We start from the raw sequence: 27157 nt of genomic DNA on the forward strand, positions 1-27157 counted from the left end.
GAGGTTTTCAACCTTTTTTCATATATCAAGGTTCATTATTTCCACTTTAATTCGACAGGCTCTTGGGATATGGTTGGGCATGCGTTATGTTGGTGTTGTAAGTAGGCTAAATTCTTCACTCTCACGTGAAGAATGCCAATAACTGGCCTGGGGAGGGACACTTTCCCCCAGGAGGGGGCAGTATAGACATAGCGGGGTCCTCCTCCATCAAACAGTACACACAGTAGTATTATGATTATTGCGTGTTTTGTGTTTTCACACCGCGGGCATCCTGAATATTACATGCTGTTCATTCACCCCCCCCCCCACCTTATCCCCCAACACTACATTCCTTAATGTATGTGTACTGTATAGCGCCAATAAAACGCATGCATTCAAAGCAGGTCACACTCGTCACATGTTCGCGGGACTGTACTGTATCTTGTTTTATATAATCACACGCGGCGTGCTAAAAATAGCGCCTTATGAATATTGCATTGCTAAGAAGGACAGAGCCGGGCAGGCGGCTTTGCAGGTGTTACGCAATTGAAGACTGGAAGCTGTCAAGAGCCGCGCGTCCTTCATGCAGAGGAAACACAAACATAATCTCTGTCAAATGCACACATATGTCTATGTATGTAGTACGCACTCACGCACGCACACACACACACACGCAAGCACGCACGCAACAGGGATGTGTAAATGTGTCCAAAATGAAAATCGATTAGTATAATTCAATATTAACGATTAATCGTTTGGGGGATGCATGGGGGGACTTTTTATTTACCAATAATGCACTTGGTTTCAACTCTTTTCAGAGCAAGGAAAATAAGTAATATAGATGATTAACAATAATTTAAATCTTTTAGAGTTAATAATTGGTTACTATTACTCCATCTTTTAGATGAAGACCACCTGGAACCTCCTCAAGGACCTCTGGTGGTCCCTGGTCCAGTGTTGAGCCAATTGATCACCATAGCAACCCCAGCCTATATGCAGCTGCACAGACACATCCCAGGCACACTTTGGTATAGGCCTATAGCCCTGTCCTGTTTGGATGACAATATTGCCTTTCCAACAGATCATATTAAATAAAAAAACCTGATTATCGATTATTCATTTTAATAATCGATTTCGGGTCCTATTAACTATTATCGATTAATCGGACCCATCCCTCACACACACACACACACACACACACACACACACACACACACACACACACACACACACACACACACACACACACACACACACACACACACACACACACACACACACACACACACACACACACACACACACACACACACACACACACACACACACACGTGTCCTTTTTGTGTGTCCTTGCTTAGGACTGGAAGCTTGGCAACTATTATTAAAAACACAATTGACTCCACCTGCAGTGAGAGACAGTATAATGTTTTGCTTGACAGAAGAAAGCACTAAACTCAATTACATGAAGGAAACGCATGTTAAAGCAATCCGGAACTTTTTGTGAATAAAACATTACGTTGACCTTTCTGTAAGGTAAGAGTATGTTAATGCAATATGTCTCCTTACATCTGCAGTGGTCATGACAGACTCAGAGGTGGTTTCCCTGCTCTTCTATAGAGACATTTAGACCAGTGTGTGCATGTTTGGGTAGGAACACTGTTGTTGAAATGTGATACTGACTGAAGCTCAAAGCACGACATCTCACCTGGCCAAGCAGTCTAGATCACAGATAGTGTGTGTGTGTGTGCCCTGCGTGGGTACCTACTGGGTAGGGCTGCAAACTAACTGGAATTCTAATAGACCAATTATTTGTTTGCAAACATTGGGACTGGGCGCACGGGTGACTGTTTCATGTAATCAATTCCCAACAGATCTCCAAACCTGTTGTTTTGGTGAGGGCTGGTTTCAGTTCATTCAATCTCTCTTGTGTGCTGGCCAGTGAGATACACCCTAGGAGACATTTACTGTATACTTCAAAGCGCAACAGTATTGCGCACAGAGAACAGCTGATATACAAGCTCACATCGCATCGCGGATGCGACTGTTGTGAGCGTAGAGGTCTGCGTGTGCGACACATTCACGGGACGAAGCATAGATTATACTTGATGGGCTGCAGGTGCGCGTGCAGCCGTGCACAAATATGCCGTGACCACGAGCGCACCTCCCGTTCTTATGACAGCGCCTGGAGGTGTGGTTTTGAGGACGACTGTTTTGAATTGCTGTTATTGTTCAAACACAACAGAAACCAAAGGATTATATATTTCAAGGGGCGAGAGATCACAATAAAAATCCTAATCATCCTTCCTCCACACTAGGGATAAAAACAGCATCTGAAAGTTCGATGGGGCATTTTTTTACACGTGAGTGCAGTTAGAACTTTTCCATTGCATCTTATGAGAGGTGGTGTTCAGTCTGTGTGGTTGATGCACACACCTCCAGGAGGTTGCCCCGTTAGGGTCTGTGTGGTTGATATGCACACACCTCCAGCAGGTTGCCTCGTTAGGGTCTGTGTGGTTGATATGCACACACCTCCAGCAGGTTGCCTCGTTAAACACTTTTACAAGCCCTTTGAAATTAGCACCCGGTGTGTTGTTCCCTTTCTGGTCATTCTCATTGTTTACGTTCGTAGGGCTACAGTAAAGCTGCTGTGGTCGCGCTATACGACTCTGTCGGCACCCACTAAGGTCCGCACGCACGCACGCACATACACACACGCACGCACATACACACACACACGCACGCACATACACACACAGTCACACAGCATCCCTCAGAGAGGTGAGCTTCTGTAGCTGGACAGGTGAACATAAACAATGCAGACTGCAGTCCCATTTTAATTAGCACACAGAGAATGACAATATTTTTCTCAAGGTTTTAAAGAAAGAATCCCATGACTTTTGTTGTGTTTACATTCTTATGGTTATTATAATTAAATTATTTACATTAATGCTATGTTATCATTAAAATCTTTGTCTTTTGGCAATTATTTGGGGGCTCACTTTGCATGCATGCACGCACGCACAGTCGCACACACACACACACACACACACACACACACACGCACGCACGCACCATCAGAACAAGAAAAGAGCGAGAAAAAAGAAGGGGAAGTGAGTGTTGTGAGAAGCGGAAAAGCTGAGAGATTCCATGTGGTCCTGTTTGTTTCAGCCCCTCTGCAGAGTGCTGAAGCATCAGCAATTACTACAGGCTGCCTCTCTCTCTCTGCAGTGGACCAGGCTCTCTCTCCCTCATGGCTGGGTCATGAATCTCTCTCTCTCTCTCTCTCTCTCTCTGCAGTGGACCAGGCTCTCTCTCCCTCTGCTCTGTGATAGACTCCAGAGCTCTGCACCATACCATACCCATGGCCTTAAGTACAATGTTGAGGTATTTGTACTTTACTTTCCAATTTCCAGTACTTTTACTCCTACTCCACTACATCTCAGAGACAAATATTGCACTTCTACTCCACTACATCTATTTGAAAACTTTAGTTACAACAGAGCTTGTAGATCTGCAATTTTCAAAAGATTTTTTATACATTTGAAAACTTGGAATGGAACATTCTGCAGAACGAGTACTTTTACTTTTGGCATTTTGATGCCAGTAGTTTTGTACTTCCAGAGATTTACTTTTTTTTATGTCCAATGTATTTGTATTTAGTTCATAAAGTTAACATAACGATAACAAAATGCATTTTGCAAAATGCATGCATACTTTTCAGGATTTCCAATTAAAAAATAGCAAAATAAATATTCAGGATTTCAATTCAAATATAGCAAAAATAGCTGATCTACAAACTCAAAACGCATCGCACTGAGACACGTTTTGAGCTTGTAGATCTGCTATTTTTGCTACGACAATAATATGCAATGTGGCCCTCTGGTCGTAAGTGTTGAAATATAGTGGCCCTCTCCGTCTTTTGCCAAACGCATGGAATTGTGGACAAAATCTATTCCAACAACAAATGCTAAATAAATAATGGACCTCGATATGAAAAGGGTTGAAAACCACTGATCTAAAGTGACACAGAGATGCTGGATGCACATCAAACCACCAGGGGGCGTCGGAACTGAAGAGGTCGAACATTATCGCCTGAACACAATGGTCAACGGCTACCATGTAGCATCTGGGTGAATTACACGCACGCACACACGCACAGTCACACAGTCACACAGTCGCACACGCACACGCACACGCACACGCACACGCACACGCACACGCACACGCACACGCACACGCACACACACACACACACACACACACACACACACACACACACACACACACACACACACACACACACACACACACAATTTGCATCCGGTCTTGGGTGGCTGCAGGATGTACATTGTTAGTGGAGAGATGATATGCAAAAAAGGAGCCCATCTTCACAAACAGGTGAGTGAGAGAACCAGACACTGACACAGCCAGGCATGCGTGTGTGCGTGCGCATGTGTGTGTGTGTATGTGCGTACGTACGTGGTACATACAGTATACACAGAGATCCGACTGCAAAGTGCTGAACGTGTAATTAGCTGATCGGGTAGAAAGCGGAGATAGGCAGTCACTTAATTAAAATGATTAATTAAGGGCAATAAAAAAAATAACTTTTTTCTTTCAAAACCGCTGTCTATAATTACAAGTGACTCTCTCCTCTCCCCGGCAGAAGGCTTCAATATCTGAGCAAGCGTGCGTGTGTGTGTGTGTGTGTGTGTGTGTGTGTGTGTGTGTGTGCGTGCGAGTGAGACAGAGAGAAGTCAGTTTCTCTGGCTCATTCAGCGTTAGGATCCTCAGCTAATGAGATTAGTCAATAATGGATTGAAAGCAAGCTGCTGCCTTCCCTACACAATGGCCAGAGAGGCTGTGTGTGTGTGTGTGTGTGTGTGTGTGGCTGCCCTGTCAGTGACACAGCACACATGTACACAAACATTTCACACACGCCCCAATGAGCGCCCACACACACACACACACACACACACACACACACACACACACACACACGCACACACACACACGCACGCACACGCGCACACGCCAGTATGTGCCGCTTGCAGCCAAACAACAGCAGCCTCCTCTTTACCATACAGATTGTGTTGTGATATTGAATGCCATCTGTTTTGAGACGTCCAGATGACTGCAGATGATTCCTGCAGGATTTGAATTCAAATGTGAGTCCATCTATTGTCCACGGAGGGACGGGTGGATGTCAAAGTCAAAGTCAAAGTAAAAGTATACGAGTATACGCGAGTATTGGCATCAATATATATACTTCCACAACCTGCACGCAGCACGCCGTGTAAAACAATGCAATGGGTAGGCGGTAAGTGGTGGAAAAAGTACTACATTTGTTTTACTCAAGTAAAAGTAACAATACTGCAATATATAGTAATTAAAAATGTACTTGGGTGAAAGTACAAAAGTATTGGCATCAAAAAGTACTTAAAGTACTAAAACTAAAAGTATACTCATTATGCAGAATGTCCCGTTACGCAGGTTTTCAATATTTTGCCATTTCTTTGAAAACTCCAAAAGGGAAAGTGTCACGGATAATGACATGGCCAAAAAAATATATATGGCTCTAATAAACATAAACCGTGCACATTCTGAGACGGCTGTCCTTTGCAGAGAAACTCGTTCAGGAAAGAAGGATCATGTTTTAATTTCCAAAAGGCCTGAGCGCCAACAGCAACAGCCCCGTACAGTATGTTCAAAGCAGGAGCGGTCTGTTTAACCCATTCTGACCTGAGATCAGATTCATACGAGGTTTCCACTGGACAACACACTGGTCTGATTAACCCATTCTGATCTGAGATCAGATTCTAAAAATGTCAGTCGTTCTTCGATTTTTCAAAAATAGCAGACCTACAAGCTCGTAGCGCGCCACTCGGTGGCCACTCGGTGGCTTGTAGATCTGCTATTTTTCAATAGCTAAAGCATAACATGATGCTGACACCAAAATGTGTTCCCGTTCAGAATGGATTAAAGAAGGGGAGACAGGCCCTTTCCTCCCCCCCCAGAAGAAAACACACCGCTGTCCACTGCAATGTGCAACTCTTTGATCTGTCTTCAGCGCTGGCAGCGGTGCATCTATTCTACGCTATAAACAACAGGGACAAAAAAAACAAAACAGCCAGAAATGATTCATATTCAAGCGTGTAATGCCTGGCCTGTGCATCCTGCACCACTTCCTTCTCACAGTCACACGACACAACAATCTGCCATATTAACCACTTTCTGTCTGTCTGCTGTTATTGTGTGTGTGTGTGTGTGTGTGTGTGTGTGTGTGTGTGTGTGTGTGTGTGTGTGTGCGCGCGTGTGTGTGTGTGATCTGCTACACTTTCCTGCAAAAGCCTTCCCCACAATATTCAAAAAACGACGTGAAAATTAGCTGTCAAAATAATCAACACTGCTCTGAAGGTGTGTGTGTGTGTGTGTGTGTGTGAGTGTGTGTGTGTGTGTGTGTGAGTGTGTGTGTGAGTGTGCGTGCCCGTGTGTGTGCAGCAGCCCATGCGCTAGGCTGGGGTCAGCGGCCATGCACCAGAAAGGTCAACCCTGTGGTAATTTGTTTGGCGCCCCTCCATCACTGTCCAAACACCGAGGCATTGTATCAGCTGAACCAATTACTATCTGACATGAATCACACCGTACTGGAGGTCCCCACGCGACCCCCCCCCCCCCCCCTGTTATTATTAGAAATGTCTTATTCCCTCTCACCAAAACGCACTACCTTCTCCCCCCCCCCCCCTTGCCCCCGGTTCCCCCCGAAGCGTCGCATTTAATGCTTATCAGCAGCCAAAGTGAGTCCTGCAATGAGCAATTCTGTGTGGGATTTTTAAAAGGTAATTTAACCTATATTTAGACATGGAACTGAATTAAGCACGGCGACCCAGCCCTCTCTCTCTCTCTCTCTAAAAGCGTAAGCGGCGGTGGGTCAGAGCGGGCCGCGCCGCCATGCTCAGTATGCAGCCTCAATCCTCCGGGGCTGGACGCCATGCCGTGGAGACCATCTGCATTTTGATTGGTGCGCACGGACCGTCGCAGGTTTCTGCGCCGCTCTTACATAGCCACTTAACTCTCTGCGATTATAATCGTACCCCCTATAGGCTAGGGTACCAAAGGTGTCACGTATATATGTACTGTACATGTTCGTACCCCCGTAAAAATTCATAATATGAAAGCGCCGACCGTAAATGTACCTTTCAGTAATTGCTCCGGTTGCTATGGAGAGCCTGTCCTCACCGTCTATGGGCCAGTTGCTATGGAGAGCCTGTCCTCACCGTCTATGGGCTCCATTGAGCCTCCATCATCACAGGATTTTCAAAGACTTGTATCTCTAAAGCTTCGAGCGCTGTCACACATTCAAAGACTTGTATCTCTAAAGCTTCGAGCGCTGTCACACTGTCACACATTCCGACGATCGTAATCACAGTCATTTGTGACTTTGTCTCACATCGCTGCGTAGATGTAACTGTTTATGAGCTAATGCTAAGGAGCACTGTGCTCACAACAACAGCCCCCACCTCACTGATAACCCGGAAATGACGGGTGGCATATACGTTAATGTGCTTATGCTACCACCTAGCGAGCAATAATGGAGTTAAAGGGTGTGTGTGTGTGTGTGTGTCTGTGTGCGTGTATGCGTGCGTGCGTGCTTAGCTAGGAATAGCCCGGCATCTGCAGGGGTCAATAGGTCGTACTGTCTAAACAGCAAGATCAAAGGTCTTACTCCAAACACCCATATGGACAGACAGACACACACAGCCATGTGAAGGAGCGGTGCGCACCACTCAAAATAAATAAATGAAAAAATAAAACTGCTTACCGAGGATGTCACTGGTAGGCAGGTTCCCGAATGGCCCACAGCCCTCCTCTTGAGATCTACAAAGACACAACAACACAATGTTTTATCAGTATATGTTTTGACAAATCTTAATGATCCAAACTTGGCGTTGTCCGAGCTGGGAAAAGGTGAATCTGTGGAAGTGCGGCGTAGTGGATTCACTTCAGCAGCGCTGCACAATAACACATGAGCTGCGTTCACACGGACAGATGGAAGTCAGCCACGTGAAGATGCAAAGATGCATCTGACGTTTGCAGATGCTGCAAAAGCTACAAAGCTATAAAAAAAAAGGTTGAGCTGGTTTCAACTCACTGTGTACTGTATAGCTTTGTACCTTTTGCATCTGCCAGTGATGTGAACGCATGCATAATGGTGCGTTTAGACCGGCAGATGCAACGATGCAGAGAGGAGATTTGAAGCAGCTATACAGTACAGTAACATGCATCATCGCGTCTTTGCAATGTCATGTCGCTGGCTTCCATTGACAATGAATGGTGGACTGCATGGTCTCATGAACGTGACATCACAGTGCAGGCAGCGCATGGGGCGTAACGTGCGCATGATTCATCTCATTTCATTAAAATGAGTATGTTGTGTAGCCACAACATACTGATAGGAAACGGATGGCTTGTTTAACCGCTATACTGTGTTTGGCTAACACGGAAATGCCAGCACTAATAAAGCCCTCAGACAGAAAGAGAGAGAGAGAGAGAGAGAGAGAGAGAGACATTAAGTACCATCTCACCATTAGGAGCCACTTTGCTCCTCTATGAGCCCAGAGATTATCGACCGTTTTGGGATTTCAAGGAACCCCCAGTTTGGAATGGATTCATTTAGGCCACTGTAGAGTAGACCCCCATTTGATACCATTTAATTGTAATCTCTGCATGGGACCCCCCTCAGTGTCCATTCTGTCAACTCGGAGAGTGTATACAATGGAACCAAATGGACCCGCTGTATAGACCAGGAAGGGTCCATTTGCTTCCATCAGTACCCTCTCAGAGTTACAGTGCAGACCAGGAAGGGTCCATTTGCTTCCATTTGTACCCTCTCAGAGTTACAGACCCGTGCATAAGCATCCACCTCCCCCCCACTCTCACACACACACACACACACACACACACACACACACACACACACACACACCTGGTGGTCCCCGAGCCAGACGTTGCTCCCCCCCCCCCCCCCCCCCTCACAGGCAGCCCCGGCTTCAGCCTCTGATGGGGGTAACCATGGCAACTGCCTTCATTCACCACTTGCAAATAATGAAGACAATGTGTTTTCCATTTAGATGAGGAGCGCTTTTTTCTCCCTCTCTCTCTCTTTCTGTTGAAGGAAGCGATACGGAGGAGCGTCCATCTTAACCGTTTCATTAACACACTCAATGGTAGTGTTTTCCCTCTTGTGACACATGATTCACGACGGTTACACTTCTCAAACATCGCCACGTCAAGTCACTTAAGACATATCCATAACATAATCATTCCATTGTTGTTTTTTCACATATTTCTTTCAGGATTTTTTGAAAGAAATGTCGTGAGATTTGTTTTGCGTTTTGAAAATGTCCAAGGTGCTGTCGTGAGCTTGCCGATCGGGCTGTGTTTGAATAGCTGAAGTGCAATGAAATAGGCTTAACGTGGTTAAAGTGGTCAATATGAACCGATTGTGATGCAACAACCAAACCAACCCTCTGGCTGGACCCCTGCTGTGTCCTACACTCTGAGGACCACCACCATATAAGCCGACACGAGTCGTAATTCAATACCGTGTTCAACAACAAGCAACGTTTATTTTTTATTAGTATTTGACTATTTTCATTATTGTTATATTCCTCTTGTTCTAGTTGGTCTCTGCAGAATACATGATGTTACCTGAAGAATAATTAAAAGAACAGAAATATCACCTCAAGCTATACAAATACTGCTATCTCGATCGCACAACAAAAGTAAGTAACTATAGTGCACTGAACCTACAGTGTTAAAAAATAAATATACATACATACATGTAAATGCCATTCATATCCTGATATGCCATTCATATCCGATCGCACATACATAACACACATTCTATTTCTATCATTGCATGCTCTATAGGACAGCTAGGGTTTATCTTTCTAAACGGGATCCCAACGTAAATTCTGACGGAGCATTGCAGGAACAATGGTCGGACATGAGCTGCTTGCGGTTAGGGTTAGGTTAGGGATAGAGGTAGGTTAGGGTTAGGGTTAGGTTAGGGATAGAGGTAGGTTAGGGTTAGGTTAGGGATAGAGGTAGGTTAGGCTAGGGATAGAGGTAGGTTATCGGTCTAATGGCTGTCGGAGCCAAACACTTTTTTAAACAAATAACACACACACAGGCACCTGACACGTACAACGCTGCACGCACATTCGCACAATCATATGCACAGCACACACACATCAATATTATACACAATAAAGTGCACGTGAATGGGGACACCTTCTCTGTGTGTTCTGTGCATTAAAATGCATTGTTTTTATGTATTAAAAGTAAAACTTGAGTTTTACTTGAGTAAAAGTACTTGCCTCAAAATATACTCACAGTGCCAAAGTATAAAATGTGGTTAATGCATGTTAATGACCTAAAGAAATGAGTCATGACAAGTAACTAAAAAGCTGTCCAATAATCGCAGTCGTGTTAAAAAAGTACACATTTGGCTCCAAGATGTAGCGGAGTAGAACTTTCACAAAATGGAAATACTCCTAGTAAAGTATCTCAAAAGTGTAGTAAACTTGCGTAATAATTACACTTCCAATATTTGTGTGCAGTGCAGTGCAGTGCAGTGCAGTGCAGTGCAGTGCAGTGCAGTGCAGTAGTGCAGTGAACGCACGCATGCACGCAGTACAATGGAAATAATGGAAAGGAGTGAGAGCGGGGGCCAGAATCTACGGGGTCTCCTTTTCCAGTGTTTACAGAGTGAAAAAGTCCCTGCAAAGCAGCAGCCAGGCAGCTTTCCAGAACAAAATTAATTCAAGGAGGGTTTTTTTTTCTTTTTTAACAAATCACCAGACAGGAAACATGGTGTTGTTCCTACTTCCCACTCTCCTCCACAGCCCAGTAAACATTCGCTGCTCTTTAATTTGTTGTGAGCCGTTGGCTCGCGAGGAAAAGCCCAGACAGTTGTACCCTAATTCTTCGATGACGAGAGTTTGTCTTTGTAAAATGAGCAGGAGTTTTTTTTCTTTCTTTCTTCTACACAGTGCAGCTTTTGAAGCCTTGCTGTCAGGGTATAATGCTATCTCCATATGTCAGGGTTATATGTTATTTTCATAAATTAACGCCCTACTTTCGTCGTCCAAAGAAATGTCGCACGAAATTCCAGAAAGTTAAAACGGTCTGTCTGTGGGTTTTTATGAATACTGAACCGAGCCAAAGCATTAACAAGAGTTTGTGACTACAGTGGAAGGTTTCCCGCCTCACAGCGTCGCTACAAAAGGTTATTGACTGTGTGGCGCTGCTGTCTGTCAGCAGAATTCATAAGGTGAGTATGCGTATACATCTTCAATACCACAGAGCCCTGCAGTGAACTTAACACACTATACACAGTCACTGCTGTCTGTCAGTAGAATTCATATGGTGAGTAGATACGTATATCTTCAATCCTGCTGCTATATACCACAGAGCCCTGCAGTGAACTTACAGTCTGGGGAGACTGTGTTCTCTTCTGCCACACATCCAAACACACTCCTCCTCCCTGACAACACAACAGAATAACCTTTAAGAAAACACAAGCAACGGCCCCCCAATGCCACTTCACAGCGGGCCGTGATGCAACAGCAGCAACGAGAAAAGGAACGCAGCTAGCGATCGCTCCACTGATCACCGTGCACATCACAGATTCATATCGCTGCGGGCGGGCGGGCGGAACACTCATATCTCCATCTGTCAAACTTTTTGTGGCAAACCTTTTGCTCTTCTTGAGACATTCTGACAGTGAAATAAAGTGGCTGAGGGTGTATGTGTGGCATTATACATATTGAACCGAGGGGAAAGTATAGCTATCAACAAGAGCTTGTGACAACAAAATAACGACTACATTTGGTCCACTGACAACATTTGGTTCTCAAAGTGGGGTCCGCGGGCAGGGACCCCCAGGGGTACAGCAAAACAATAGTTAAAATACTTTCACGGTCAATTTAACCACTTTAGCTCGATCAGTGTCAGTCACGAGATTTCTCATGTTTCGGTACTAAACCCACCTGTGCCAATGATGAGATGATTAGTATTGATTCAGAAATATACAGTATATTGCTGATAAAGCGCCACAGTCAATGTTGGCATCATGTTACATGTAGTTACATGACGAATATGTAGGACCATGCACTGCAGTGGAACACATACAGTACATACAGGTTCCTTTTTGAGTGGTGCAACCACTCCAAGGAACAGCAATGTCCGTGTTCACCTATGTGTCCTATATGACTACAAGTACCAGTAGGGGCGCTGTTGTGCCAGAAACAGAGAGAGAGATAGTGCTGCACTGTTGCCTGCAATAGCACCATTAGCATTACTTGGTTTCCACCCATCGACATGCAGCGACGTTATACAAAGAGATAAAAAACACCCTCATGACTCCATGAATCAACGCTCGGTGTGACGCATGCAGTCTCTGCAACACCAACACGGCAGGGCTGATAGCCACGGTTCAGCCGCTCGCATCGCATCTACCTGCTCTGCTCTGCTACCTGAGAGTTGGTCCTTCTCATCTCCCTGCTCTGCTCTGCTACCTGAGAGTTGGTCCTTTAAGTTCCATAAATAAACTATCACCTGAACAGTGCTCTCGAAGTCTTCCGAGCCGTGGTGGAAGAAGTTCACTTAAGAAACGTAGAAATACTACAATATAAATATGCTCCGTGTTACAGGCAAAAACTAACAGATCTACTCACGGAACTAAAACCTTAATTGGTTAACGTACGTTTTGTAATAATAATCTAAACCTACAAAGTAACTAGTAAAATAAATTAACAGTAGTAAAAAACAAAAAATACAATATTTAGCGGTGAATAACGTGTAAAGTATTGAAACAACAAAGCTAAAGTACAGCATAATTAGTGTACTTTATAATTGCAGTGCTTGGGTAAATGTAGGTTTAGTCACTTTCTAACCTACTGTATACTTCTTCTGAGCCATATGGCCCAGCGGTTTCAACGGCAGCGTTGCAGCAGGATTATGGCTAAATTAGATTTACAATGTTCCCTGTGCTGAAAACCTGAGCAGTGCATTTCCTGGAAGGCTGCGAAAGGTAGAAAATCCAATTGGGCTCATAGTCAGTCATTACATGCTGACTGTCAGGAGTGTAAGCACTAGGGAATCGACCCAGAGGATCTTCTCAGCGTCGATTCCGTTTATTAGTGATCAAGGAGAGCGATAATAACTGATATTATAGGAGCAACATACGTTTTAACCCATTTTGACCTGAGATCAGATTCTAAAAATGTCTTCTACATCCTGACAGTTTTCTGAAAATATTTGAATGCAGATTGCGATCCCCTAGATGTGTGTCACAGAGACTAATTCTTTTTCTGGGAGCGTTCTACCCATTGCTGGCTGTCTGAATACAAAAAAAATAAGTTCATTAAAATGTTGACATATTATTGCTTATAGTAGCTTTAATTAACTGCGGCAACGTTAACGTGAATCCAACAGAACACGACGATAGTCGCTGTCAAACATATCTATGAATCTAGAAAAACAGATCTGCAACACTCTCTCTCTCTCTCTCCCTTGGGGGTCCTGAGCCACGTTGAAGACCCCTGAACGCTGCGCCTATACTCTGCTTTCTGTTCGCCGACATGTGCTTCATTAACCCATTCTGACCTAAGATCAGATTCATACGAGGTTTCCCCACTGGACACACACTGGTCTGATTAACCCATTCTGACCTGAGATCAGATTCTAAAAAAAATGTCAGTCGTTCTTCGATTTTTCAAAAATAGCAGACCTACAAGCTCGTCATAAAGCTCGTAGAACACCAAAAGGGGTTCCCGCCCCAAAATGGGTTAAGTAAAGATTTACATTTTTGGTGTGACATAATAAATACAGTAAACACACAAACTCACGGTAACAAAATGTCCATTAAATGCATTTAAGAAAAGAGAGAAAGGTAACATACTGTAAGTGCAGGTAGCACCTATACTGTACATGTAGCAGCATGTCTTCTCATATAAAATGAACTGAAACTTTTTAATACATAGGAACATTTTCAGCCGTTTTTAGAGCCATTTTTTAGCTCCTCAAATGTTTTGTCGTGTCAAAATGCAGCGTTATAAATTTGAGAAATAAAGTGTGAGGAGCTTCTTTTCCTTCATCTCACAACAGCAGCAGCAAGTCATTAATGCTGATTGTTAGCAGTACTAAAAGCACCGGGACCTTTTTTCTCTCCTTTTAATCTGTTCTTTTATGGAGAACTGTTCTAATTGGTACACTGTAGCTCAATACGCCGCGTGTCATTTTAATCAGACATGTATTCTTGACAGAAAAGAGATGGTGGCAATGCACGCCCGGTGATGCATTACATCTCAATTTGCCTTTTTGTTTTTGGTGTACTGTATGTCATGCGCACGATATTTTCGTTGTGCTCGCACATATAATATTGAATTAGCTTCTACCCATTTGTGGATTTTATGGCACTGAATTAAGTGGTTCTAAAAAAACTCAACGGAAATTATTCCAATTTCCAAGGACCCCCATAAAGGCTTATACATACTCCAGTTTGTGGTGATAACCTATCACTTCACCCTGGAGTATACTGTGTGTACTGTATATGAGCCTCAACTCTGAGAGTGTGCAAATGGAGCCGCAAGGGGACCGCGTACGTAGACCCGTAATAAGGGTCCATTTGGTGCCATGGGCACACCTCTCAGAGTTATAGATCTATTGCGGCGGGGTACATTTAGAACCCCGTTATAGGGGTCTCTGGACCCCACTTTGAGAAGGACTGCACACGATGCACTAAAGGAACGAGACACTAGAGAAATCACACATCCTGACGAGGGACATGGTGGCGGATAACCCTGAACTCAGTATTACCGGGAACCCTTTTAGAAGCATAAAAAAGGACACTTCATCTTAAGCTGCCGATGACATTTTAAGCCATTAAATTTGTTAGCTTGCATAGTGGCTTTTTTATGTAGTCTTATTCAACAGAAGACTTTAGCCAACGCAGCTTACAAGTTCACCGTCGCATTTCAAAGTCAATGGTACACACTGTATGCGCACGCACACACAAGCGCACGCACGCACGCAGACACACACACACACACACACACACACACACACACACACATAATACATCTGCACAGACGCAGTTAAAGCACTTTGGTGAGTTTGACACAAGAGGACACTCTATGGCTAGAGGTTAAAGAAAACACAAAAGTGGAGACTGCAGGAGAATTCTGATGAATGTACACAGCACACGCGCGCACGCACACATGCACACATGCACGCACACACGCATAGCCAATCCACAACCTCACAACACGTTGCAGTGTAACACGCTTGCACGCTTGAAGATCAGCTATTCTTTTGAGTGACATCACTGTGCTCAGTAAGGAAGTTATTAAAACACTTTAATTGCCCGGGGTTATTTAATCCATAAAACTATAGCGCCCAGTTGATTTATAGCAACGGAGCACTTATACCGACGGACCGGGTGTTGTTCCAGATGTGATCGACAACAACGGGAGGTAAGAATCAATCTATCGCGACTAGCGACTGGACAGCGGAGGACCGTCAAACACAGGATATTTTTTTAAATAATTAGACGGGATGATTTAGATCGCGAGTTATTAACGTTTTAAGATTTTCGTTGTCGTCGGCTCAACAGAGGGGGGACATTTTCGATGACGTCTCACTGTTTGAGGATTGAACAACAGGCGCTCCCAGGCTGTAGAGCGATGCGATCGGTTTTCATATCAATAAACTTCGTCTTTTGGACAAAACTTTGTCCTGGGCGTCGGGGCGATACTAATAGAAAGGACGGTGAACTCCGTGCTGGGCGATTAGGGTGTTTTTAAGTAGGTTTGGAGAGAGGCTTGTTGTCGACAACACCTACCATCAGCTCCCTCCCATGCAGGGGCGTGCACACATAGACATCAAAGGGGGCTTCAGCACCTTCCCTTTTACCCGTCTGTAAAACAACTGCCCTTTCCAGACCACGAATGCAGCATTTTACTATGTGGTGAAAGAAATGCATCATGCCACCCCTTTCCATGCCATGCCGGAAGGACGCATTCCGGAGAAAATAGCTGATCTACAAGCTCTCAACGCGTCGCAGCGCTGTGGGTTGTGAGATTGTAGATCTGTAATGTTTGTCAAAAATTGCCCTTTTTTCAGCCCCCATCTCTCTAACACTCTCTGCTCCCATGTACTTACTGCACCCACCTATACTGACTGAACTACCTGAAGTATGACATAAGGAAGACTCTAACCCCAGCCCCTAAACCTAACTTCTAATAGTCTATAATCAAGTGGTTTTCAACCAGTGGTCCTTGAGGGGGTTCCAGGTGGTCCCCAGCTAAATGATGTAGAGTTGGTAAACCAAATGGACCCTTATAGATCTATCGAAATTATTGTTAAAGATCTGCATTACTTAATTTACAAGAAGTCTACACAATTAGAGAATGTAGAAACTAGAAGCATTGTTATTTCCGATCAATGTTTGCCTGTTATCTCTCCTAATGGTACCACACATCAATACAGCATGGAATTGTGGACAGAATCGCATTCAACAACAACAGTTTTGGGCTAAATCTCATCAAATGGTGGGCTGTGGCTCAAAATGCCCACAATAACAAATAGACCTTGAGGTTGAAAACCACTGCTCTAATCCCAACACCAACCTGAATATTTTCCAGGACCAGAGAAATGCTCCTCACAATGTCTAATGCTCAAATTCAGATATACTTGTGGGGACACTCGGCCATCACTAGTATTAAAACAACTGCACGTGCGCATGCGCGCGCACACACACACACACACACACACACACACACACACACACACACACACACACACACACACACACACACCCCCCCATCCCACCCGGAAGGGGAAGAAGAAAGCGGCTGCCATCCTCACAGAGACCACCAGGTGTGACCTATTCATTATTCCATTTAGACCTGAGGACGCATCTGTGTCACCATATAGCTTTTAACCACTTTAACCATTTTTTTTTTTACTTTAGCTGTTAAAAAATAGCAGATCTTCAAGCTCGTAGCTTGAAGATCTGCAAAAAAATGTAATTGCAAAAATGTGGCGCAAATGTTGGAATATATGTTCTTTCACAACGATCATATTTTACTCATATCTTTGCAGCTATAGATCTTCCCTGGAACCACATATTTTCAGATATAGCGGTCCGCGGCCAAAAATACATTTGTGGGATCCTTGACATGAAATAGTCTGAGAAACACCGACAGCGAAAACATAGACTTTTCAGAAAGCTGTGGTGATTTAGGAGACATTTTGTAGAGTCAATGGGCTGTATTTTGCGTGTCTTAAGTACCAAGTCTTATTCCCTAACTTGAGTAAACTAAAGACCTGGAGGCGTGATCAATGGCATTTGGCTATTCTGAGTGGCCAAAGAGCATTGACCACGCCTCCAGGTCTTTAGTTTACTCAAGTTAGGGAATAAGACCTGGTACTTAACCCATTCTGAACGGGAACCCATTTTGGTATTACCATCATGTTATGCTTTAGCTATTGAAAAATAGCAGATCTACAAGCTCATAGCGCGCCACCGAGTGGCGCGCTACGAGCTTGTAGGTCTGCTATTTTTGAAAAATCGAAGAACGACTGACATTTTTAGAATCTGATCTCAGGTCAGAATGGGTTCATCAGACCAGTGTGTGTCCAGTGGAAACCTCGTATGAATCTGATCTCAGGTCAGAATGGGTTAAGACACGCAAAATACAGCCCCATAATGGTCTCAGGTCTACATGTGTTTATTTACCAACAGAGACAGGCTGTCTTTGTGGCAGGCACAGCGACGACGTGTCACCATCAGATGAGATAGCAGGACAACCTCTGTGTGTGGAGGAGAGACATCTTTGTTCGTCCTGCCTGCCCGTCTGTTTGCTCTGTGCGCTGCATCTCAATCAGAGAGAGAGAGAGAGAGAGAGAGAGAGAGAGGAGGCAGAGAAAACGTTTCACTACTAATTTTATGTTTGTGAAGAGACTGTCCGCCTCGTGTGTCCTTGGATGAGGAGGATGTGAGAGGCGAGCGGCATCATGACAGGGCATTTCTTCTCCTGAAGCCAAACGCAAGGTCGAGTTACATCTTATAGCCAGTGGTGGAAAAAAGTACTCCTATGTTTTACTAAAGTAAAAGTATCAATACTGCAATGTACGTAGATGTATATACTCGGTTACAAGTATAAAAGTCCAGAATTCAAAATGTACTCGAAGTAGAAAGTACTCGTTGTGCAGAATGTTCCATTTCACAGGTTTTTCTTTTGAAAATAGCAGATCTATAAGGTGTAGTGAGCTTGTAGATCGGCAATTTTAAGTGGTATAATGTTTTGTAATAATATGGAAATTGGAAATTGGAAAAACTTCCTCAAAAATGCTACAGTATTTGAGTAAATGTGCTGAGTTAGTTTACACACTGATCTTAACCACTCTCTATGCTCAGCTATAGTAGAACAAGTTGTTGAGTTTGTTTGTCTACACCAGATCTCTTCGCCAGAGCTACAAAGTCACAGAACATCGCAGCGTGACACGTTACCAGTTGGTAGATCTGTGTTCGTATCTCTGCCCACAGAAAACCAGAGTATTGTATTGTATTCGTACAGGGGGCGGGGCCATATAATGGCCTCTCTTCAGCTCGCTTCTATTTTATTGGTTCTCAAAACGTTATGCATTAGGCCCCCCATAAATGTAATGAAATCAACGCTGACAATTTTACAGCGCATAGATTGGGGTCACAAAGATTACAAATAATTTACAAAACAGGTTCCAAATGTACACTCTCAAGAGTTAACACTTAACTAAGGGTCCGTTTGTAGCCCTGGTTGAGAAGGAGATGAGTTAACAGACCCCTAAGGGTCCGTTTGGAGCCCTGGTTGAGAAGGAGATGAGTTAACAGACCCCTAAGGGTCCGTTTGGACCCCTAAGGGTCCGTTTGGAGCCCTGGTTGAGAAGGAGATGAGTTAACAGACCCCTAAGGGTCCGTTTGGAGCCCTGGTTGAGAAGGAGATGAGTTAACAGACCCCTAAGGGTCCGTTTGGACCCCTAAGGGTCCGTTTGTACCCCTAAGGGTCCGTTTGTACCGCTGGTTGAGAAGGAGATGAGCTCCATTTGTTCTCATATAACACCCTGATGACTTCATGGGTTCCACCCCCCCACCCCACACCCACATCTTATTACCATATAAACACCTGCCTTATCAAAGCACCGCAAACTATTTCCTGGACAATTTAACAAAGATGCAACCGTTGATTTGATATGAAGCTGTGGTGCGTGCACAAGCACTCTGCTGTGTGTGTGTGTGTGTGTGTGTGTGTGTGTGCGTGCACAACTTGATGAATCTATTCTGTGTCTCTGTGTATGGATATTTTTTAGATTAATTCCACAGACGTGTGTGTGTGTGTGTGTGTGTGTGTGTGTGTGTGTGTGTGTGTGTGTCTGTGCATGCGAGGCATGTGTGCGTGGCGTGCGTGCGTAACTTGAACCAACCAAAGCATTACTTTTTCTGGCCACTTTTCAAATACGTTTTGCAGGAAAAATACCTTAAATGGAGCCTGTTTTTGGGTGTGATGGGGACAAACCCTGTGTGTGTGTGTGTGTGTGTGTGTGTGCGTGTGTGTCTGTGTGTGCGTGTGTGTGTGTGTGTGTGTGTGTGTGTGTGTGTGTGTGTGTGTGTGTGTGCGATGCGTGTGAACAGAAAGTTCAGCATTTAGCATTATGCTTCATACGATCTGGATCAAAACTTGCATGGCTGGGAAAACAAAAACAGAACAGTTGCATAACATAAGAGCCCTGATGTTGCCCTGCAGAACTTATCTCCACACACACACACACACACACACACACACACACACACACACACACACACACACACACACACACACACACACACACACACACACACACACACACACACACACACACACACACACACACACACACACACACACACACACACACACACACACACACACACACACACACCAGTGGTGTAAAGTAACTAAGTACATTTACTTAAGTACTGTACTTTTGAGGTATTTTTTTTTACACTTTACTTGAGTATGACCAATTTCCAATACTTTTACTTCTATACATCTCAGATCCAAATATTGTAGGTCGTATTTGAAAAGCTTAGTTTTAGGTTACCGGTTACTTTGTACTTTGTAGATGTTGATTAATATTACAAAACATACATTGTGCACTTCTATATACATTTCAATGCGATCATGTGACGCATTGTGATTTTATGAATGCCATTTTTGATCAAATGCCATTTCTAACCCTTTATCCGCTAAAGCTGAAAATCACAAGGTGTTAACCCATTCTGAACGGGAACCCATTTTGGGGTTAGCATCGTGTTATGCTTTAGCTATTGAAAAATAGAAGATCTACAAGCTCATAGCGCGCCACTGAGTGGCGCTCTACGAGCTTGTAGGTCTGCTATTTTTGAAAAATCGAAGAGCGACTGACATTTTTAGAATCTGATCTCGGGTCAGAATGGGTTAACTTGTAGATCAGTTATTTACGACACCGGCATGCACACTGGCACTGGCATGCAACGCGTGAATCAGTCATAACTTAAAGCTAAGCTGTATAAGAGCCTAATCCTATAACCACAAAACACCCATTTCTCCAGGAAATATTTCCTCACTATGTCTAGTTGTCAAATTATATCACTGCCACTACTCTGACTTCTGGAAGTCTATACTTTCTTTCCACTTTTCCTGCCTGTCTGTCTCCCTCCCTCTCTGCCTGTCTGTCTCCCTGTCTGTCTGTCTGTCTGCCTGCCTGCCTGCCTGTCTCCCTCCCTCTCTGTCTGTCTGCCTCCCTCCCTCCCTCCCCCACCTCCCTGGCTGGCTCCGACCCTCCCTTTCCTGTCTGTCTCTCCCCGACCCTAAGCCACAGGCACAGGATTGTTCTGTTCTCAAACACTCCACTGTACTCAACTATTATTTATTGAGTGGTGCCTATAACCGCTTCATGTGTATGTCAGTATGTAATGTCTTGTTTGGAGTACGAATAGCTACAATACCACTGGGCGACCTAAAGTGGCGCTGTTGAGCAGCCTAAAAGGGTCACACATAAAAGGCAGTCAATGGGAGTCACATGTTTTCGACGTCCATGGCTGTCTTCTGCCCTCCTCCCCCCCATGGAGCAATTCTGTCTCGTCAAAACCACCATTGAAAATGAACTGCGAGCTGTTCTGCCAATCTCCCCCCAGAACAGCGAGAGAGCAGGCGTCTTTTATGTGTGACCGGAGCCTAAAACTGCAGCCAGCATGCAGCAGTGTTTCTAAGCAGCCTGCACCGCTCAGTTCACACAGGTGTGATTTTGTATTATCTTCGACAGCTTCAGTTACTGGTTGCCAGTTGTAGCCGATGTAGAACACATCCAGTAGGCCTACACAGCAGATCTACTGTAGTATGTAGTATCCAGTAGGCCTACACAGCAGATCTACTAAGCTCTATTTTACAATGTGGCTATTTGGAAATATATAGCTTTTTATAGCCACTTGTTTTGGCAATGTAAACGTGTGTTTTCCCATGCCAATAAAGCTCCTTTGAATTGACTAGTTCAAGCGGATTTAGAATACATAGAGTACACAAATCTACTAAGCTCTGTTTTACACCATGGGTATTTGAAAATAACAGATCTACAGCACCACGCAAGCTCACAGCGCATCGCGTTGCGACGCTTGGTGAGCTTTTTGCAGATGGCCTATAAGTATATTTTGACGCCAATACTTTTGTACTTTTACTCAAGTACGAATACACAACTTTTTCTTTTTTACTCGAGTATACTTTCGACATTGTGGGATTGTTAGGTTTACTCAAGTAAAAACAAAAAAGGGGGGAAAATGTGAATAGTTCCTCCAGCAGCGCCATGACTGACCCTCCCTTCCTCCCTGTCCCTGCCTCTCATACCACAGGCAGAGGATTGTTCACGTCCAAGGCTTGGCAAGAGGGCTGTGGGTGGGAAAAGTGCAGGGGAGGGCAGCTAACGCTTCCTGCCCCCCCCCCCACACACACACACACACACACACACACACACACACACACACACACACACACACACACACACACACACACACACACACACACAGAGAAAGACAGTTAACCTTCACCGGGGGTGGGGTAGGGGTGAACACAATGGCTCCTCGTGAGTGCAGCCATCACTGTGTGTGTGTGTGTATGTGTGTACTGTAACAGTGGTTCTCAAACCTTTTTCATGTCAAGGACCCCTGGATGAATACTTATTTGCCCGCGGACCCCCGTTTGAAAATACATATTCCAAAGGACTATGGGAAGATTTTCATGGTTCCAGCAGTGATTTTCAACCATTTTCATTTTTAAAGGACCCTCAGTTTTTACATTATTTATTAGGCCCACGGACAGACCTCAATTTAATGGGATCTAAATCTCTGGGATCTTTTGTGTCGGCCCGGTCGGTATAGGTCGACCACTGATCCATCACCACTTCACGCCAAACATGGCCGAGGCAACACGCAAGCCCAAGACACAACAAGCCCTTTAACAACTTTTGGTGTTTTAAGCATTATGTTATAATTTTGCTATTGAAAAATAGCAGATCTACAAGCTCATAGCGCGGCACCGAGTGCCGCGCTACGAGCTTGTAGGTCTGCTATTTTAGAAAAATCGTGAAAATGCGGCACAAATCTTTGAATATACATTCTTTCAGAGCGAACGTTATTAACTCAAATCTTTGCTTCTGCGGGGTTCCATGGGATAACATATTTTCAGATGGGGGTCGGTGGCCAATTACATATAATTGTTGGGGTCCTTGACATGAAATATTGAGCACCACTGATGCAGAAACATTTTTCTGTATTTCAGAAAACGTATTTCAGAAAACTGTCATGATTTACCGGAAGAAGACATTTTTTAAATGTCAACGTCAGGCCTAAATGGGTTAAATGCTTTGGCAAGCTGTGGCGTACAGTACAGTACATGGGACCGCAATGCAGGGAGCCTGACAGCGCCGACATGGAATGTGTCAATGCAAACGCAGACAAACCCACACACCCTGGATAGTGGATACTGTGGTCTGTCGTATCGCGGATATCGGAAATTGCCGATCTACAAGCTCCCAGATCTGACTACTTATTTATACTTTTTCTTCTCAACGTTGCCTCTAAAGTGGTACAAAAGTGTACCAAATCGATAATGAAACAGCCAATAGTTGCAGCCGTGAAAAGGTGCGACTCCTCTAGTCTGCATCACTCCTCTAGACTGAATCACTCCTCTAGTCTGAATCACTCCTCTAGTCTGCATCACTCCTCTAGTCTGCATCACTCCTCTAGTCTGAATCACTCCTCTAGTCTGCATCACTCCTCTAGTCTGCATCACTCCTCTAGTCTGCATCACTCCTCTAGTCTGCATCACTCCTCTAGTCTGCATCACTCCTCTAGTCTGCGTCACTCCTCTAGTCTGCGTCACTCCTCTAGTCTGCGTCACTCCTCTAGTCTGCGTCACTCCTCTAGTCTGCATCACTCCTCTAGTCTGCATCACTCCTCTAGTCTGCATCACTCCTCTAGTCTGCATCACTCCTCTAGTCTGCATCACTCCTCTAGTCTGCATCACTCCTCTAGTCTGCATCACTCCTCTAGTCTGAATCACTCCTCTAGTCTGCATCACTCCTCTAGTCTGAATCACTCCTCTAGTCTGCATCACTCCTCTAGTCTGCATCACTCCTCTAGTCTGAATCACTCCTCTAGTCTGCATCACTCCTCTAGTCTGCATCACTCCTCTAGTCTGCATCACTCCTCTAGTCTGCATCACTCCTATAGTCTGAATCACTCCTCTAGTCTGCATCACTCCTCTAGTCTGCATCACTCCTCTAGTCTGCATCACTCCTATAGTCTGAATCACTCCTCTAGTCTGCATCACTCCTCTAGTCTGCATCACTCCTCTAGTCTGCATCACTCCTCTAGTCTGCATCACTCCTCTAGTCTGCATCACTCCTCTAGTCTGCATCACTCCTCTAGTCTGAATCACTCCTCTAGTCTGCATCACTCCTCTAGTCTGCATCACTCCTCTAGTCTGCATCACTCCTCTAGTCTGAATCACTCCTCTAGTCTGAATCATTCCTCTAGTCTGCATCACTCCTCTAGTCTGCATCACTCCTCTAGTCTGCATCACTCCTCTAGTCTGCATCACTCCTCTAGTCTGAATCACTCCTCTAGTCTGCATCACTCCTCTAGTCTGCATCACTCCTCTAGTCTGCATCACTCCTCTAGTCTGAATCACTCCTCTAGTCTGCATCACTCCTCTAGTCTGCATCACTCCTCTAGTCTGAATCATTCCTCTAGTCTGCATCACTCCTCTAGTCTGCATCACTCCTCTAGTCTGCATCACTCCTCTAGTCTGCATCACTCCTCTAGTCTGACTCACTCCTCTAGTCTGCGTCACTCCTCTAGTCTGCGTCACTCCTCTAGTCTGCATCACTCCTCTAGTCTGCATCACTCCTCTAGTCTGCATCACTCCTCTAGTCTGCATCACTCCTCTAGTCTGCATCACTCCTCTAGTCTGCGTCACTCCTCTAGTCTGCGTCACTCCTCTAGTCTGCATCACTCCTCTAGTCTGCATCACTCCTCTAGTCTGCATCACTCCTCTAGTCTGCATCACTCCTCTAGTCTGAATCACTCCTCTAGTCTGCGTCACTCCTCTAGTCTGCATCACTCCTCTAGTCTGCATCACTCCTCTAGTCTGCGTCACTCCTCTAGTCTGCATCACTCCTCCCATGCAGATGAAAAGGTGTGACTCCTCTAGTCTGCATCACTCCTCTAGTCTGCATCACTCCTCCCATGCAGATGAAAAGGTGTGACTCCTCTAGTCTGCATCACTCCTCTAGTCTGCATCACTCCTCCCATGCAGATGAAAAGGTGTGACTCCTCTAGTCTGCATCACTCCTCTAGTCTGCATCACTCCTCTAGTCTGCATCACTCCTCCCATGCAGATGAAAAGGTGTGACTCCTCTAGTCTGCATCACTCCTCTAGTCTGCATCACTCCTCTAGTCTGCATCACTCCTCTAGTCTGCATCACTCCTCTAGTCTGCATCACTCCTACCATGCAGATGAAAAGGTGTGACTCCTCTAGTCTGCATCACTCCTCTAGTCTGCATCACTCCTCTAGTCTGCATCACTCCTCCCATGCAGATGGCAAAGTGATATTGAGTCCACCTGACCATGCAACTCCAGTAACAAACAACATGACATCACCCACCCGGCCAGCCACCACAGACAGAGCAACATAAAAGGTGAATCCATCCCGTTGTGGTGTTGTGAACAATGAGACACAGATACAGATAGATAAGGGGGGGGGGGGATGCAGCAACATCTGATCAGACACATAACGCAGAACAAGGGGGTCTTTTGCCCCAAATAATTAATTGCAGTCAATGGAGAGAAGGAATATTATGGAGAGAAATGGATTCTCGCTCTCTCTCTCTCCCCTTTTCATCGACATAAAAACAAGCATGAACAAGGGTAGCCTAGGAGAAAATAAAGCATTGATTTTGCACACTGCCCTCTCTCTCTCTCGCCGGCTGGAGAGTACCGGGGCGATCGATAGGATCAAGTAATACTCTGCACAAGTTTAATGCTCGAGCTGCACATCAGACGCAGACCAGTGCTTTTGTCTGGAAATTATTCTGTTTTTAGTTTTATTATTATTATTAGGGCCGGCCCGGCCCCGCCCGGGGCCCTCCCTCGCTCGTTTTTTAATGCCCAAAACAAAGGCAGCTCAACTCGTACGCTCCCGCTGCGCACGCAACCCAAACACGAGCCCCCCCCCGCCGCCAGCTAACGCGACCACAAGCTACCGTATAGCCTAGCCTAACGTGCCATTTGTCTTAGAATCGGCCTCAGGTCTAAATGTGTAGAAAGTAAAAGTACCAATACTGCAATATAGTAATAATAGGCCTATAGCAGACTATCTTCAATCTCTACACAATCTACAAAGTGATGTAGTAGAAGTAAAAGTACTGAAAATTGGAAATACTCCAGTAAAGTACTAAATAAATGCCCCCAAATTGTACTTATAAGTACAGTACTTATAAGTACAGTACTTAGTTACTTTCCACCACTGGGCGGGCAGTGGTGGAAGTATAGACCCCAATATAGAAATACTCTGTTCACTTGAGGGGGCCACGGTCAGCCCGCAAGGAGCAAGGGGTCAGCTGGCCAACTACTGGCCGGCTGGAGAGGTGACCTCTGGCCGGGGTCGCGACCTTTGGCACGGGAGCGACTCTGCGGACACGGCAGAAACAGATACAGTGGCTCTCCACTGACCGCCATCGATCTGCAACGCAGCCTGCGGCCTCTAGGAGCGCTGCTGCTGCAGCACAAACAGTGGCTCAGGACATATTTTCCATTTTCGGCCAGGTTTTTAAAAAAATGCTTAAAGGGACATTTCACCACTGGAAGAAACTGCAGTCACTCAATGTTATTAGTATTTGTATATAGCACAAATTGAAATTTGCACCCTATGGCCAGAAAAAAGAATGAAGTCTGTGTGTTTGACTGCAGGGTTCGACTGGATTGCTGAATTCCTACATTGCCTCCACTTCCCCTCCTTGTGGGGAGGGGGAGACTGCATGGAGGTGTGACTTTGGTCATGAACATGGAGTCATGACTAAAAACATATTACAAAAAAACATCAAAAAAAGATCTGGTTGCAAAAGGGCTGAATTGGCCCTTTAACATTTTAATGTTATTATCATTTTTTTATTTTTTTATTTAAGTAAGAATTTCAGACATTTTAAAAATACATTTCTGGAATTCTGAAAATAGCCAATCGCTGAAAATAGCCAATCTACAAGTTGACAACACAACGCTTCACAATGCGTTGTGAACTACTGGATTAAACGGATTCACCACTGCAGGACTGAGGGCGAAGGAGCCCGAGGGATGAACTGCAGCAAGGAATCCAAAGGGCCCATGCAGAGCTATATACCCATGGAAGAAAAAAATAACTTCATTTCCTGAGTGCACACTTTGCCTTTTTAGGTGCCCCAGAAAAGGCCCAAGAAGAGGGGAAAAAAATGGCGCGCGCCACCTGTGAAACGTTAAAAAGCGTTGACCCGCACGTTTTTGGAACACTCATTAAGCGTTTT

General features: G+C 44.8%; 1 protein-coding gene across 4 annotated transcripts in view; it reads right to left on the minus strand.

Annotated features, from left to right (window-relative positions):
• Positions 1-27157, minus strand: part of LOC308332528 (zinc finger MIZ domain-containing protein 1-like) — a 213202-nt gene that overhangs the window by 100552 nt on the left and 85493 nt on the right. For 3 of the 4 annotated variants that reach the window (XM_080788478.1, XM_080788475.1, XM_080788476.1), the window contains exon 3: positions 7802-7857. The gene's annotated coding sequence lies outside the window, so the exon portion shown is untranslated. Of the gene's footprint in view, positions 1-7801; positions 7858-17788; positions 17889-27157 lie in introns of those variants that run through there. The other variant, XM_080788477.1, reaches the window with a different exon arrangement.

Source organism: Protomyctophum bolini (genome assembly GCF_963924005.1).
Source record: "Protomyctophum bolini genome assembly, chromosome: 18".
Lineage (NCBI taxonomy): Eukaryota > Metazoa > Chordata > Actinopteri > Myctophiformes > Myctophidae > Protomyctophum > Protomyctophum bolini.